Genomic DNA, 17,001 nt, shown 5'->3' with positions numbered 1-17,001 from the left:
TGTGAGAGCAACTTTAGATGCCAAGTACCATCTTCCAACTCAGTTCTGAGCAGCACTGTCACAACATCTATGTCTCATTTTCAGTGAACCCCACCTAACATTCACAAGAGCAAATGAAAGAAAAAAAACCAGACTAGGCAACTCCTTATAAAACAAACTAGCCAAAGGTAAAAATATTTATTTAAAGAGATCTGCCCTGACCTTGGGCAGAAACGTTCATCCTTTTGCCTTTTCCTGTTCACAGCAACCTAGCATTGAATTTTTAAGAGGGAGTACAAGGGAACCCACTCCTGCCAGTATTGCCTAACGGCCTGATAGCAAAAAGAGGGCTATGCAGTTGCTAAGAGCGTTGATAACACGTTCAGACTCAGACTAATTTCTTTTGAGACATGTCTATTTTCTGCCCACACCCAGTCCTGCCTATTTATATTTTTTTATAATCACGGGTGCCAGAGTGTCAGGGTATAGGAATGCGTGGAGGCATGGTTTTATCTGGAGGCTAATGCTGCCTCATCTGAACCCCACTTTGATCTTCCACTTACGCTTCCTGAGAAACACAACAATCGTGTGGTTTCTGCTACGCACTGCACAAACAAGTAAGGCAAGTGGCCCTCAGGAGCAGGAATAGTGCTGCAACATCAATGAGACATCCATCATCACCTCTGCTATACATCAAAAAACAAGTTTAAAGAAAAATTACAAAGTGGGCCGAGGAATAAAATTAGATTAGAGTTTTTCAGTATTCACATCATGTAGATTGATGAGTGTACACAAACATACTCTTCCAAATTTTAGCAAGAACAAGTATTTCTTTTTACTTGAAGAAAGATGATGTTGTTCAGAGGAAAAGGCTACTGGTAGGCAAAATGTAGACCAGACAGAAGAAGAATCATTTTAATGGCTTCATTGTTAGCCTGGGCATTAAACTTCAAAAGGAAACCATGAAAAGGATTCCTGTAAGTAAAATAAAATCTGTTTTTTACATAATAACATAACAATTATTCCTAACATAATAATTTAGAGGGCTTTTTTGATTGGGAAAGAGGAGAGAACACAAGAAAGCTCCAGAACTTAACTAACATTCATTAAAGATGAGATTTGATGAAAAAGAAAATTTTACTTAGTCCTTGCAATTTCGTTTTAATCAGCTGTGGCAGTGGTCACAGCTGCAGACAGGTTGTTGGGCTAGATGGCCCACAGGTCAGCTCCACATACAGCTGGTCTTGCATTCTTGCAAAAACATAATTTGAATAATTTAAATATAGGAAAGATCAGACCTGGGAGAAAGCAGCCTGCCCCAGCAGAGGAAAGTATTCAGTCAGAACTGCTCCCAGTCTGCCATACCAACCTAGATTTGCAGAAAAAGGGTTTTCTTTTGTGAACAGGAACTACTCTCACCCTTTTACTCCTCCTTCTAAGACCTTATTAGCAAGGGTTTTCCCCTGAATGCCATTACTTCCTAAATGCAGTGTAACTACACTTTGCAGCAGCTCAGATTTGAGTTGCAAAAATGAATATAGTATCAGTTTCTGTAAAAATGGCTATTTTAAGAGAGCCCTGTATGTAGGCAGGAAAGGCGTTTACTCTAATGTACCCCCATGCAACTACAGTGACAATAAAACCTAGAGATAATAGTGGCTACCGCAGAATTAGATTGTCCAAACATATAATCAGAGACTTGGTATTTCTCAAAAACCTATGATATAAATACACCAGATGGAAGGACAAAGGAAGAGTTGGTCAACCAAACACCAGTGGCAGAGCTCAGCCAGGACTCGAGTTTCTTGGCCTCCAGCCTGGCAGTCTGCGTAACTCCATCATGTGATTGCCTTGATCTAGAAGATACACTGCAGCTTTTCCAATTGCAGCTGTCAGAGAAGCACTGCTCTTACTGAAACAGCCCTGCCTCTGAAACCTGTACGACGAAATGGCCTAAAATCCAGGTTCGTTTCCCATTGAGTGCGATGGAGATTCATTTACTTCAGGGCTGAATTTGGTCCACTTGATATTCCATGTTTTACAGGCAAAAATTTTATCCCTGCTGTAATTCTGACATGAATTTGGCTTTAGAGGAAACCGTAACACTGAAGTGCAGCTTACTTAATACAACAAAAACCTTCCTTCAGACACTGCCCCACCAGCATGCACAAACCCTAGCCCGGACGTTTCTTTATTAAAAGCAAAAGGAAAGCTCATTGTGCATTGTACAGTTAAGTTCTGGCTTCACTTGAGTTCACCTACAAATATGCCAGTCAGAACATTGCCACTTTGGGATGTAAACATTAGTCCGTGGGAAACTGAGCAGACAGACCTGGATCAGTCTCAGCAAACTCATTTCACATTGGCTAAGAGCTTTCAGTGATGACAACTAAAAACAACAGATCTGGGTTATATTTGTGATGAAGAGACAGCAAGACCCAGTGCTAAGCTCCTGGGGTGCCCATCCCATGCAACTGTCCCTTGCTGCTTCTTCTTTATAGGCTCACTCAACACAAACTGGCAGAGAGAAGATAGAATAGTTGATCACAAAGACTGTATATTCTCTAATGTCAGGACTGCCTCTTCCCCAGAACAGCAATATGGTTTGAAACCTAGTTTACAGAAGGCAGAGCTGTGTTTATACTTGTCAGAAGTTACCCAACTTGGCAATGAATCTTCCCATCATGCAAGTGTCATCGCAGTCATTGCCAAACACTGCAGAGGCAGAGTTCAAAACACTACCTCCAAGCCTGTAAATATGTTGAAGAAACATATTGCACAGTGCACATGCTATGTGTTTGCACATGTCTGAGAGTGTTAAATAGTAATTAAAGGTGCTGTTGTGATTAAAACGTAAATCTGAAAAGCCTGAAACATGACCTAATAGTATTTCCAGGGAACCTTTTGGAAAATCTCTGTAACTCTTTTTGAAAACACCTCCCGTTCTTCTAAGCCTTTAGGTTTGGAATACTGCTTACATTCTTCTAAGACTCTTTGCAATTCATCCCTCTTTAATTCCCTCTCTCTAGTTCCATGCTATGAAAGCCATCTTGGCTGAGAGGCGCCGGGCAACATTTCAGAAAGAACACGTACAAAATAGCACTGCAAGACTGCTGGAATGAGGCGGATCAGCGGGGGGCTGAACAGTCCCCATATGGGGCCAACGTGAGGACTCCATATTACACTTTTCTTTCCAAGAATATAGGCGGCTGAAGGCTTCCCTGTGAGTGCAAAACCTTTTCTTGCTGGTCAAGTCCTTAAGGAGTGAGGAGTGGGGTTAGTGTGACCTGCCAGGCTGCTGACTCAGGGGTATTCACAAACTGCAGTTCCAGGCAAGGGCATGCAAATGTTGTAATAACCTCAGTGCCACAGGATACTGAGAACTAGCTGGGAGGAAGAGTTTGGTCATTCAGGTAGTGGGGAAACACTGCTGCAGAAGCCACTGATTCTATTACCAAGTGAACAGCTGCACTTTCCACTTTCAGTGTAGACCACTGAGATGACACAAGCCAGACTGGTATGCCACTCCTACAGCTGACTGTTACTTGATTCAGTCCTTCTCTCTTCATCCACACCATTTTCCATCTGACATACCCATGCACTGCAGGCTGCAGGTAACCTTCAAGCTTGGCTCTGGGTTAAGGGAAGAATTTCACCATGCCTTGCCAATCCGTGTGTCAGGCCGGGAGCAGGCCAGGTCCGCACACGCCCTAGCGTGCGGGTCCCTCTTGTTCAGATGTGCCACCTGAAGGCTAATATTTTTTACATCCCTTAGCTCTCTACTGCCTGGCTGTATAACACAGCCTGTCTTACCTGAAAAGATGAGCCTTTATTACACAAAACAGTAAAAATCAGGCATGCAGCTGAAAATAAAACAACTCACATTAGCGTCAAGTCACAGTGTGTAGTAAGTGAAAACGTCACATGCTGGCTTCTGTTGTTTTCTAACATAGAAGCATATTAGCAGATTTTGACAAAAAATACACATTAAACATCATGCTAGTATTACTTCTTCATATAAATCATGGTTTTGAAGGGAGGGTCCATCACAACTACTGGAAGGGGAAACACTCCACTCAGTCTTGGATGGGAAAAGGGATGAGTTCAGAAAGAGACGGTCCACTCTACAGCACAACCAGATAACCCCTGCCGCACATTATCAATCCAGTCCTACCTGACTAATAAACAATAAAAATAAATATATTATCTTGCTTAAGCTTTTTACCCTGTTTGCAGGAGGCAACAAGCAGGATTTTCTATGTAATTTTGCAGTTTATTTTGTATTTCCTTTTGGCCTATTACTACTCTAATAATCACCTCCTTTGTCTCAGCTCTTCTTAGAGGAATTAGCTGATGGCAGAGTAATACTCCTGTCAAAGAGCTTCTTAAACTAAGGACAATACTTTTCCTGTGAGACAAAAGAAAAATTCTCCTCTTATGCTTGGGTCAAGGGGAAATAGGTAACTGTCAAATAAACTTTCTTAACTATCTCTTCCCATTCCCCCAGCAGCAACAGCCAGCATCCCTCTTCAGCCTATTACTTAGGTGGAATTAAAACCCCAGAGGCTTACAGCAAATGCTATATATCCTATAGTGATCTCTATACCTAGCATCGTCAATTCTTACTGGAGCAGAAATGAAAAGCTCTCAAAATTCTCTCTGCGGTTATTGACAAAACAAATGACTTAATGAAAAGGGAACATGTTATGGACACTGGTGGATTCTAGGTAGCCAGCTATCTCGTGTAACGACCCAACAAATACCAGATGACGTAGCTAGCTGAGGTCAACACTCCTCACAGGGCTTACCTTGACCAGCTACAGAGATATAAATATTCCCTATTGCTGTTCTGTTCCAGTATATTTGCTTTCTAAGACAGGCACTTCAAAAGACGATATCATAGGAAACCAAAGTATAAAGGAATTATTTTTTTTACCCTTGCCCTCAAGCCTTCCTATGGCTGATATAATCAGTACAGCAGTGCTGTTTTGGAGGCAATTGATAATTAAAGCCTACAAAAGGAAACACTTCAAATTATGTCAGGGAACACTGATTTTTCATGTATCTTTTGCCTTGTAGAGATGGCTGTTTGATGCAAAGAGAGATGAAGTCAAATGAGATTTATATGTTATGGTATCAGCCAAAGGAAAAGGGGAGAAAACGGGCCCTTTACCATCTCTGTCATCAGGCATTCATGTCAGTTGGAACCATTGCCAAAGAAAGAGCCCAGCTCCTTACTGTGAAAGACACCCCTAAAATCATACATGTGTGTGAAGAATGCTAGTGACCAAATATTATTCACATCGGCCCTCTTCAGCTTCAGCTTCCAGCCCCAGTTTTTAAACCTCAGGATCAGTACGTATGCTGAGATGATTCTGTTAAAAATCAACATGGAACGTGTTCTGAAGCCTTACTCCATGGACACAAACCTCTTAACTTGTCCCCTATCCTGAAAGAATCATGGCTGGGATACTTTCTAACAGTGAAATGGAAAAGACATCAACAATCTGCATAGAAAAGTCTCTGGATATTTTTTTTTTTTAAATTTGATTATTTAAATCTATGAACACCAGCAACATTTTTTTCTTCTTCTTTTTTTCCTCCTTTCCCAGTTGAACAATGTGCACGTTCAGGGAACGTAAGGAAAACTGGCAGATAAAGGAAATTTCCTCTTCTGCTCCTCTGAGGCAGAGAGATGTTGGGGCTTTGTGTGTCCTCTTCATGACCTCCAGTGGGGAGGCAGGAACTACAAGGTCGAGGACACAAGGACCAAACGTACGTCTCCTACATGGTACTTGACAGAAGTGCCTGGATGAGCGGATTTTTCATATCATTCCTCCTTTCTGTTCCCTGAACTGGTAATCTGCTTCCACATCAGCAGAAAATATCAGAGTGATACAAAATTATTAGTGGTGACCAGCCTGACCTTGAGACACACAAAGGCAGATACAAAATTCAGTAGCTGAGGACAAAGTGGGACTATTAAAGGTACTTCAAACCCTATACAGTTACCAAGTAACAATTTAATCTGTTTTAAAATGACAGCTCTCTCTGCAGAAAGTAGGTCATTTCTTCAACATCAACTTCAAAACAGACAGACCATAGCTGTGTTCACTTAAACCAGTCATTCTAGCCATCAGGCAGTCCCTACTGCTATCTTAAGCTAAAAGTAGTCCATTGCACCTTACTGAAAATCCTTTGAACGACCCAAAACCAAGTTGTTCAAATCATTCCTTTATCCCCAGGACTACATCAACACTTTGAGTTTGGTCCGTGGATTTACTCATGGTGGCACAGAGACAAGGGTGGCTTGGGGAGGTCCCCTGGGTGAGGGGCACAGGGGACCAAACTGAGCTCAAGTCCCCTGGATTTCCTTCTCAGGCCTAAAACCTCAGCTCGAATCCTCATGCAGAGCCCTGGGCCACACGCCCGGCTGGGAACCGCCGCAACGGGAGTGCCCTTTACGAACAATGGGCAAAAAGCCCGTCACCAAAATTAATGCGGCTCTACCCAAGCCTGAAGAGCCTCCTGCAATGCAATTTAAAAACAACCTCAAAAACAATTCTGGAGAAATTATTACAGCGAGCACACAAAGGGGCTGGTTCTCTGCGCTACCGCCTCTGCTGAGGTCAAATCGATACAAGTAACCTTAACAAAAAGAAAGTCAGGCCCAAAGCTATTCTGTACAAAGGTGACTTTTTTTTGCCCTCTGCAATGCTGCCTCAAATCTGAGTGAGATCTGTTTGTAAGTAAGTAGCCCAACCTCCCTTCTTCCCTGCGCTGCCAGAGAAGAGATAAGTCCATCAAATTGGTAGGACGATAAAGGAAAGCACAAGTGACTTAACTAAATCTTTTCTCTTGTCCCTAGGGCAATCAACTGCATATCCCCAAGCAGAGAAAAAACCCACGTTTCTAATCCTGACTTTCTAAGCTCGGGGAGTAAAGCTGTCTCTTGGGCTCCTAACCATATAAGGTCTTCCCTTGGTCCTTTCCCCCTCAAATGGAAAACACTCCGACCTGACCTCTTGGCCGACAGCTTGCACCCTGTACTTCTCTTGCTCTTGCACAAACACACGCACTCCGCTTGCCGGAGTGCTAAAGGCAGCCTTTCCCCATCATGGTGGTGGGTAGCTCGCTGCTGACTGTGATGAATCACAGTTGCTCTTTGGAAACTCACTCTGAATTAGCAGGAGCAGTGTAACATTAGAGTACCTGAACAGGTTTGACTCCTCATGTCAGCTAATAAGCTTTTCATGGAAAGTTGGATTCTGTTACTAATTACATATAGATACACCCTTCTTACGACAAACACCTAATCCACCCTGTGTTTGCTTGACAGAAGATGACTAAGATGATTTGCTTGGAAAGAAACCAACTACAAAAGAGCATTTCCCTCCTGCTGTCTTCATACACCCTATCTGATTTGTTTCATTTCCCTATGCTGTTAAATGTCAAGTACTTTTGTTATGCATACACTTATTTTTTTGAGTCTCCAAAGCAGACCAAAGGAGCTTGGAAAAATATTTTTTAAATTGTGCTCAACCTCCCCTGCTTGAAAAAGTACTTTCTGCCTCTTCCATATGGTGCACTAATATTCTGTAACCTATGCACGATACTTTGGACTTGCTTTTCCTCCCCTATTGTGGCAAACGTGGTGCAGCTCCCAGCTAAGCCACCCAAGCTATGGAAGTGTGTGCGCAAGGGCCGTCACACCCACAACATGCAGCAGCCACTGCAGACAGCCCCAGGAATGGCTTTGATGTGGGAATGGAGGAGCCAGTGGGGGAAACTCATGTTACTGGGCTGCTCACACATCCTAGGGTGGAAAACGAAAGCAGAGCCATTTCTGACTTTTCACTAGCCAAGAAGCAGAGTTATATTTGCTGATGGTTGAGCAGGACCCATCCACAGATCAAGCGTAGCATCAATAGCAGCATGCCTCTTTCTTCTACTGAAACTGTGAAGAACCACCTGTGCAGGCAAGAAAACAATTTAGATCTTAGTGCCAATGGAGGCTGCAGTCTGAGATGATGCTCGCCCTACACTCTACAGGAGTGGGAATAAATCCTGAGTGGGTTACTTTTCAGGGCAATAGTTTGCTATGCTCAGAGCCTGGCAGAACCTGCAGGAGGACGGCATCACCCTGCACCATCAGAGCGCCAAGTCTCCCATGGTTCTGGTCTTCATTTCAGACACAAGGTAATTAAATCATTTCAGTGAGTTGGTAAGTTACATAAAATCGACCTCTTGGAAGAGACTGCGACTACGGAGAGCAGCAAGCACACTATAAATCTGACTTCTTGATAAAGACAAGCTCCTGAACTCAAGGCAGCTGAAGCCACAGGCTCCAAAGGTTTGCTGTCTTCCTGCTCTGCAACACACAGCAATCAAGACTGCTCTTATGCAAAGCAGGTGCATGAATTTTCCTACACAGCAGTTTCAGTCTGACTGCACCAAAGCAGGAGCACCTTCCCCTGCTTGCTCGCATCTCGGGCTGCACCCAGAGGACACTGCTCTCTGAACTCAAAGGCAAGCAAGCTGGGATGGAAAGAAGCTTCTAGATCTTTCCTTTCCACTGTTGGCTTATTTCCAGATTGTAGCATAGGCAGATTTTTCATTTAATGTTACTTCCCTTAGGCATCTGCTGTAAGGACTGAGGTGGTATTTTTCCCTTCTGCCCTGAATGCTCTCAAACACTAGGCAAATGGCATTTGGTCCAGATAAAAAGAATATACAAGATTCTGTAAATACCAGAACATCTGTGGGATGACAATGGTCCAAAGAGATGAGAACAGGCCCTATCACCAGATCAGCCCAGAAGTACAAGCCAAGGAAAAGACCAAATCACTGTTATGACATTTGCGATTCATGTTTGTTTCTTTAAAAGCAGAGGCAAGTACAGTGCAAGCAAAATAGTGAAAGGTGAAGGAAAACATCATACAAATGGGAATATGATCTAGAATTAAAAATCTATAGTGTAAATAAGGAGTGGACAAGTTATCTGCTGAGCTTTTGGGTCTCCAGAAATGAGAAGGATGCTGACAGTGTCCGCAGGGTGCCCTGCAGCACACAGAAAAACCACAGAAGGATGGCCCAGTGCCTTTACCATGCACGATGCTGCAGGACGCATTAAGGCCCTACTGATGAAGGATATGATTGAAGCTGTGTGCAGCACTGTCTCTCCCTCCATTTCTCTGTCAGGTTGCAGAAAGGAAACTAAACGAGCTCTTAAAACCATCCATTCTCGTCAGCCCTCCCCCAGACTGTCAGGTTTCTGTGGAAAGCCCATTGCTCCCTGGGGTCATTTTCATTGCACTTCAGCTCTTCCAGGAACTCAGACATGCTGACAGCAGTCCCTCCTCTGCCAGACACCCAATCAGAGCACTGAGGGAGGTTTTTCTAAGGAAGCTAATTGAACATGTTTTATTAAAAAGATAAAAGAAAAAAAAAAAAAAACAAAACACAACCAACACCCACTGCTTTGCTCTATGGGCAAATTCTTTGAAACACAAAAACCCCAGAGAGCAAGATGCTAGGCACAGGATCAGCTAGAAATATTGTTTAGGGAATCACACAAAGCTGACGATGAACTTTCCCTGGTGTCTGAAAGAGACATAAGACCCACACCTGGCCTGCACCTTACATTTTGTCAAAGGGGTGTCTCAGTTTGGGGATCAATGCCTGGAAAAGTGGCAAGATGGTAGTTTTACACACACTTTTCAGTGTGAGCTGCGGGGAAAAAAATGTCTCAGAATTCACCATGTGACAGGAATTGTTTCACTATGCAAACCCATTAGCAGTGATTAGCACACCGAAGTGGTGGAAGTAAGGCCAAGGACACTGAGCACACACACTTTATTTGTAGAGCCCCAACTACCCTCTCTGTACTGTAGTAACTCATAAAGCAACCTATCTTCCTGCTGCAATGAGGTTCTGAAATTAATCCCAATGTTTCAAGGACACAGAGCACTGCAAGGTTGGGAGAGTCATACTTTGACCTAAAAAGTGCGAAGGGGTATACCACTGGGATATGCAAGATGACCCCATTCAGTCCCACCCTGGCTCTTTACAATCCCACTCTGAGGTGGAAGGCTATCTCAGAAGGGACCAGAGCACAGTGGGGCTGAATGGGAAGGCACTTGTCAGGCACCAGCCACCGTTTTACAAGCCTGGGGACACAGGGTCCCGCAGAGAGCTATGCTGCTCTCGGGAGCCAAGCTGGCATCACCATGGCTGTGTACTGAATGGACACAGAAGCTCAGATTTGCTCCCGTTCGAGCACCTTTGCAACATGACTTTTTGCAGTATGTGAACATATCTCCAGACTTTAAAAAGAGAACAGGTTGCTCACTGCTGTAGGTCACAGGTTTGGATGTAAAGATGGAGCAGGCAGGAAACAAGCTTTGAAACCTCATACACACCACAGCTCTCACTGCAATGGCAAGATAGATAGAAATATAGCAACATACCACAGTTATTTATAGCAATCAGCTTTCTACAGATTTTTCATCGGAGGTTTCCTAAATGCTTTATGAAAATGTGCCAAATTCAGCACAGGTGTTATTTTATCATGGCTAGAACTTATCCTTAATCCACACATTGACGCACAGGTCACTAAAGGATATAGAAGAATTACTCCGTACATCTCTATCCCACAAAACAAAGACAGCAATTCATTACCAGACAGCACCTCTGAACTACAGTTTGGAACTGGAAGTTAGGAAGTGTTCACAAGGAATTTAGGGAGGTGAAACACATTATCCGTAAATGTAGGTTGGACAGGATGCAAACATTATCGCTCACTTTTATACATTATATTGTCTTGGGCTCTTTGACTGTAAGTGCACATCTCTCCCATCTGAACAGAGGATCTCCAGTCCTGTGCAAGGTGAAATGCTCAGGCACAGCTGAAAGGCAAATAATCATCAAGTTGAAGGATGAACGGGGTTGAGACATCTTCAATGTCCCCCTGATACCTTCTATTTATGGGAGTAAATTCACACAGAGGCTTGTGTAGCTGCCAGATTCATGAATTCTATTTAAATTCCTCCAGCAGTTGTAGCTAGAAAACAGTGTTATCAAATTCCTAATATTTCTGAGCAGGAAACACAAGTGGCCCACTGCAGATGTGGCTGCTCTCCCCAGGAAGACCTAGGAGCAGGGAAGAAGAGCTCAGTGCAGATGTTCTCACTGTAGCAGGTTATCCAGCTGCAAAGGCACCAGCCTGCACTGCACTGGTCTGCAGGCAGCGTAGCTGTGTCGCTGGAGCCCCAGTAGATCCTCCTGCCAAAGACAGCTGTTACTGGTAGGATGCAGATCATGCAAACACACCCCATGTGCAGTTTTAGAGGCTCAGTATTTCCAGCTGTGGGGTTAGTGAAGGCTGTGCCAGCTCAGATTTGGCCTCTACACTGTGGCTTTTGAGGTGCTTTAAGCATCCTCTTTGGACTGAGAAGAACCAATAAAGACAACTGCTAATGCATTATTCCAGGATATTGCTTTGTTCCTAAACCTTTCATCTGCCTCTGTTCCCTCCAGCCTTCTTCCAGATACTCTCATGCAACACTAGAATAAACTAATAAGTGAGAAGGCAAATAAATAGGGAAAGATATGCAGTATCAGGAGGGAATTAATACATTGGCACCAGATCACATTGCAACCATATGGTGCTGTGAATACCTTTGGAAGCTTTCCATCCACTGCTGAGCAAGAAACCTGCACAGGCTTTCCCCAAAGCCCACCCAAGAGCTGGTTCACAGGGAGAAGTCTCTTCCAATGATAGCGCTTGTTTCAGATTGGACAGATGTCTCCCATGGCTAATGAAATAGGGAGTCTCATGACTTCTGCACCCTTCTTAGGTCACCACAAAGAGACAGGGAGAGTTTTTAAACATTACACTGCAACTATTCCCAGTTCTTTCCAGCTGCTCCTATCCCCTGCTGTGCCAGCCCCTGCTGTCAGCCTGCAGGTTCCATGGAGTCCAGCAAGCAGGATTTTCCACTGCAACTCTTGGCCTGACAATGTGGCACAAAGAACACCCAGCAAAAGCTGCTTTACTCTAGGAGCCAAAATAGCATGTGGCACAATTCAGTCAGCCAAAGTGCCATGGGTAGCCAGTCCAAGTGGTAGAGGACATGGCCATGCTCAGATTCTCAGTCCCAGGCATTGCTCATCACTTGCAAGGAAACTTGCTTAGGCAGGAAATAACTATGCATTTAATGTCTGGAAAAGAGGGGGTTTCTCTGACAGGACAAAGAAAGTATTATAGCAATATATCTGTATGTTTAGGGAGAGGTAGGATCTGTTTGTTTTAGGATACCAGTTTCCCACAGGAAAAGCAAGCTGAACATCTTCCTTATCCTTCAGATTAGGTAACAAATTCATAAAAAGTTAACTCATCGATAGCTACTTTGAGGAATCATTGCACAGCTTGTTTGAAAGCTAACAGACAGAAAAGTTGAGACTTGTTTCACCTTTTGGAGACGCACATAATAAACAAGTTATGCACAAACTTCAAACCATACCTTTCCTAGAAGGAAAGTAAATAGAAAATGCAAGAATGGATGGATCAAAAAAATCACTCATGACTTCACAAACAAAAATGATAATTGCTCTACTACTCTACTGTTGATCTACGATGGCAGCAAGAAGTTCCTGTCATCAAAAACCCCTCTATCTTGGCAGTAACATCTGCAACGCAGGTTCTATCCACATAAGCAGTAGCTGCTGAGATTGCATATAGCTGAGTGAACAATGACATGTGGCACCTGCACCTATTTATGCCAGTTGAAGCAATGGAAAGAGAGAAAAGCAATAAAGATTTATTTTCTTTTAACTTGGTATAGAATTTCTTGGCTTTCCTCAGCGCCATCCCGTCTCTTTGCTGCAGCAAAACAACAAATCACAAAACCAAGAAGGAGTCCTGTATATTTTAAACATGTGCCTGCATCCAAAAGGACAATATTTGGTGAAGGAGGGAAAAATAGACATGAAAGAAAAAGCTACTTACGCTGTTCTAGCTACATTCAGGCACAGTGAAGATACCCTAAAAGGCCTCGGAATAACTCCATTAAAGCAGAGCATCTACAAACAACCCGAATACATTGCTCTCCCAGTCCCTCAAGGACTTTGCACAGAAAGGTAACTAAAAAGAAAGCGAACATGTTAGAAGAAAAAGGAAAATTCCAGATTAAGAGTCTACAGGCAATCTTTGAAAGATAAGCTAAGTGTGTGCACTCTCATTCACCAGAGCCTGCATCAACTACACACCAGCAAAAACTCAGGAGACCATGAAGAAGCTGTGATGAGGAATCCCTCTCCACTAAGCATTCACCCTTGTGTATAAAAGCAAAACAAGGAGGAAGCATCAGGTACAGGGAGATGGGTTGAGGGAGGGTGGACTCTGGAGAGTCAGAATTCAGAATTTCAGATGCTTCCAGGTGAGCAAGAAGCGTGCAGGACCCCCTCCACACCACGGGCAGGCAGGATGCCCCCAGAGCAGCCAGCAGAGCTGCTCCTGCCTGAGGCACCAGGAGATGCCCAGGTTGTGGTGTGGCCATGGTGTGCACACTCCCACTGCACCTTCCTTTCACATACCCCCATGGCAGGGGTCTCTGCCCTCATCTTCGCAAAGCACACAAAGTTATTAGAGGGAGATTATCCTAGCACAGCACTGCAACTCTTTTGTTATCTTTCTAGGAAAGAGCTAAGCCTTTTGAGCTCCTACCAAAAACTGAAAAGCAAATTAAATGTTAATAAAACCCTAATAAAGAGCTACTCTTCTGAATTTTAATTAGTTGTTCATAGAAACCAAACACATCTAATAGACTAAGAAAATGAAAGGCAACAAGGGAGTTGCTATGGCTTTGATGGAACTGCTACCCCAGCAGCATAATCCTGTGAATCCATTAAGGTCTTTCACATGAAGAGCAAGAACAGCTGCCTCCCCCACCAAACACGAGCATGTGCTTCTTCCCAAATCAAGGGCATATGTCAGCTGAAAAGATTTTGCTAGCTCTCATTTTATGAAAGTTTCTCCACAATGGAAAAATACACAGGAAAAAAAACCAAAAAAATGGAGAAGAGGAAAGGCTCAAAAGCAGTACCAGACAGTCTGATCAAACACTAGAAGCAGAATCACAATAAATACACAGGAAGAAAGAGGTTTGGGGGCTGACTGATACCCTAGAAAGGCATTAATGTAAAAGCAAAGAAACAATCTGCTATGATGTCTAGGGGGAAAGATGATGGCATTAAATGAACAAACCCAGAAGACAACTCACTTGCTGGCTGAAGCACAATGTGACAGAGCTGCGGTTATCAGCTCAAATCAAAAAAGAGAAGCAAAACTCAAGGGCAGAGTTGGAACACAGTTCACAGGACTTTTCAAAGAGTAGGACTAGATGCAAAATAGTGTGCAGAATGATAATATCCCAATAAAACTGATGACACTGATGATGTCAAGGCCTAAGGGACTTGTCTGGTCTGGCCTAGGAGAAGGTGAGAAAACGTGACTCTCTGCCTCCTCTCTTTGAACAACAGTGGGTTAGACAACCTCTTCCAGGAAAGCAACGCTTCCATGTGTCCACTGCACAAAATCAGAAAAAGCAGGCACTATCTGCAGCCCTCAGCATTGCTACAGTGACTTACAAAAGTATCTTGGAAGACAATATCCAAGTTCAACATGTGCTCCCCTCAAATCTCTGCTAATTTGAAGTCAGCCCAGAACAACTCAGTAACCATATGTAGAAAATGTAGAAAAGTCCAGTGCTGTGAGAAATTCACTCCTCCCAGGCTGCCAGCAGCATGCGAAATAATTTTATCTTGTAAATGGGCAGTAAGAATAACATTAATTTGTCAGCGTCATGTTGAGTATTTTTCTTAGAAGCTCTGCAGGGCTTGGGAGAAAAGTTCCCATCATCTCCTGCTTTGGAAGGAGGGAACATGCAGCAAGCCTGAACTCAGAACAGGCAAACAGCTAATAAGAGCCATGGCACTGGGAGGCAGAAAGTGCAGGACAGCAGCACAAACCAGGCTCAACATCGATTTGCTGCTTCTCGTTTCATTTATTCAAGGTCATGTGGTTGTGGGAGGTTTCAGGGTCTTGAAATCTCTGTCTGAGCTTCTGGCATCCTCTCCAACTCCTACCAAGGAGATGATGACTGATGGCGGGAAATTTTGACCTTTTAACTCCATATCCCTTTTCTAAATTCCTGTGGTCACTACTGGTATCTCCTGTGTAGCAAATTCTTTCTCTCTCCCCCAAGAAGCCAAACAAGTTACTGTAGTACAGTTCTGAGCGGGGCATAAATCTCCAGGCCCTTGTGTCTCTGGTAATTTTCCCAGTCCCATGACGTGACTCCAAACTTTTGCCCCCTGCCGCTGGGGAGCCCCAGGTCAGCGGACGAGCTCTTTTGCCATCCTTGGAATGGCAGCGAGAATTCCCTGAAGCGTCCCGTGGGGCCCGGGGCCGCAGTTCCTGGAACTGGCGGCTGCTGACTCGGCTCAAGCTCTTCCTAGAACTGCTGGGGCTTTGCTCACCCCCTGGGGCTGGGGGGGCAGAGGGGGGAGAGGAGCAGAGGAGGGGGAGGAAGGATGACAGGGAAGAGGCTCCATTGCACAGACCCTTCAGCTGTCCAGACATTCCTCTCTCCTTTTTCATGTGAATCCCAGGAGGATTATTTTTACCTTCTTTTTCAGTGCTGGGAAGTGCGGGGATGAGCCCAGCTGCAGCCTGTCTGGACTGTCAGCTGGCAGCAGCAGCTCCCACCTCTTCCCCAGCTCCCCTGCCCAGCACTGCCTCCCTGCTCCTGCCATATCTCGGGTTTGCTTTCAGTAATTCTAGCTCCTGGATTTGAAAACGGCTCTGCAAGAGGTGGCAGCCATACCTAGGTATCACACTGAAACTCCTTTCCAAGCATCAGCACACATTATATCAAGAAACATCAGCGGTAACTAATATTACTAAGAAGGAAATTGGCCACACAACAGTGAGGTTTAAACTAGTCTAAGCCTAACACGTGCCGAATACGCTGGGAATGATCTCCATTACCAGCTCCCTGTATGGCGGCGTGTACAAAGGCTGCATGCTAGTGCACTCCTGTCATCATGCTTCTGACAGTGTGCTCATTTTATATAACTGCTTTTCTACGTCATGGCTCTCTCACCTCAGCTCCTAACTCCGCTCTAAGCAGCTGTGTGTACAGCCCATCACACACCTAGCTATAAAATGTATTTCTAGGGAATAGATGTCTATAGTGTGAGCCAGACATGTCTGGGACCAAATTCTTTTCTTAGCTAATCACATGCAATTTCTCTTGCTTCAAGAAAACTGTGCCAAGGTGATGGAGAAAGAATTTGGCCCACAGTCTGGCTTCTCCTTAGCACAGCTTTTAGCTATAGACAGACTTAGGGTTTTCAGAAGGAAGCTCTCTGAGCACCAGGCTGAAAAATAACAGCCAGAAAAACCCAGAACACAGTGGATGAAAATTAGGAGCTGAAAGAAAGTAAATAAACTAAATGGGTTTCCCTGCTCTGACAGCACACATTTTTCTTTCAATCATCTGCACTGCAATGAAAGGTGATGATATTGCTCCATTTACAGAGTTTTTCCTGGCCTGTCCCCAAGGCCACAATACAGTGTGTTTATTTGGTTTTCATAAGGTCAAAGAAGCATATTTGGGTAACACAGAAGGTTTACTATGGACTTTCACCTTCGAGATCTTAAACCAAGTGTGACAGTTGCAATGAAAAATATTTACTGTATTTACTGCTGTTTACATATATTGGCGTGGGGCTTCTGGAAGAGAGAAGGCTTTCAGTCTTATTCCACATCCTTCTCAACAGCTTTTTAAAAAAATATTTATTACACACATGAGGAAAAAGAAGAAAATGTCACAATCTAGACTTTACAATGTTCCCAGAACATATTACTGTTCCTCTTGAGCCACCAATCACAGACAAGTCAGGCACATGCAGGGATTTACTCACACTGATCTGTGCGGAAGAATTCTATCAATTCTG

The 17,001-nt window shown here is 43.9% G+C and overlaps 1 protein-coding gene and 1 long non-coding RNA gene across 2 annotated transcripts in view; one reads left to right on the top strand and one right to left on the bottom strand.

The window, feature by feature from the left end:
- The window catches only part of MAPKAPK3 (MAPK activated protein kinase 3), a 125,025-nt gene that overhangs the window by 71,643 nt on the left and 36,381 nt on the right, over nucleotides 1-17,001 (bottom strand). The window lies entirely within an intron of this gene.
- On the top strand, nucleotides 1,886-3,866 carry LOC141928373 (uncharacterized). Its single transcript, XR_012624738.1, has 2 exons — nucleotides 1,886-1,943; nucleotides 3,009-3,866. It is a non-coding gene; the product is annotated as an uncharacterized LOC141928373 (long non-coding RNA).

This window comes from Strix aluco, chromosome 11 (genome assembly GCF_031877795.1).
Source record: "Strix aluco isolate bStrAlu1 chromosome 11, bStrAlu1.hap1, whole genome shotgun sequence".
In the NCBI taxonomy this organism is placed as follows: domain Eukaryota; kingdom Metazoa; phylum Chordata; class Aves; order Strigiformes; family Strigidae; genus Strix; species Strix aluco.
The sequence above is the reverse complement of the archived record's forward strand: the minus strand, read 5'-3'. Positions and strand labels throughout refer to the sequence as shown.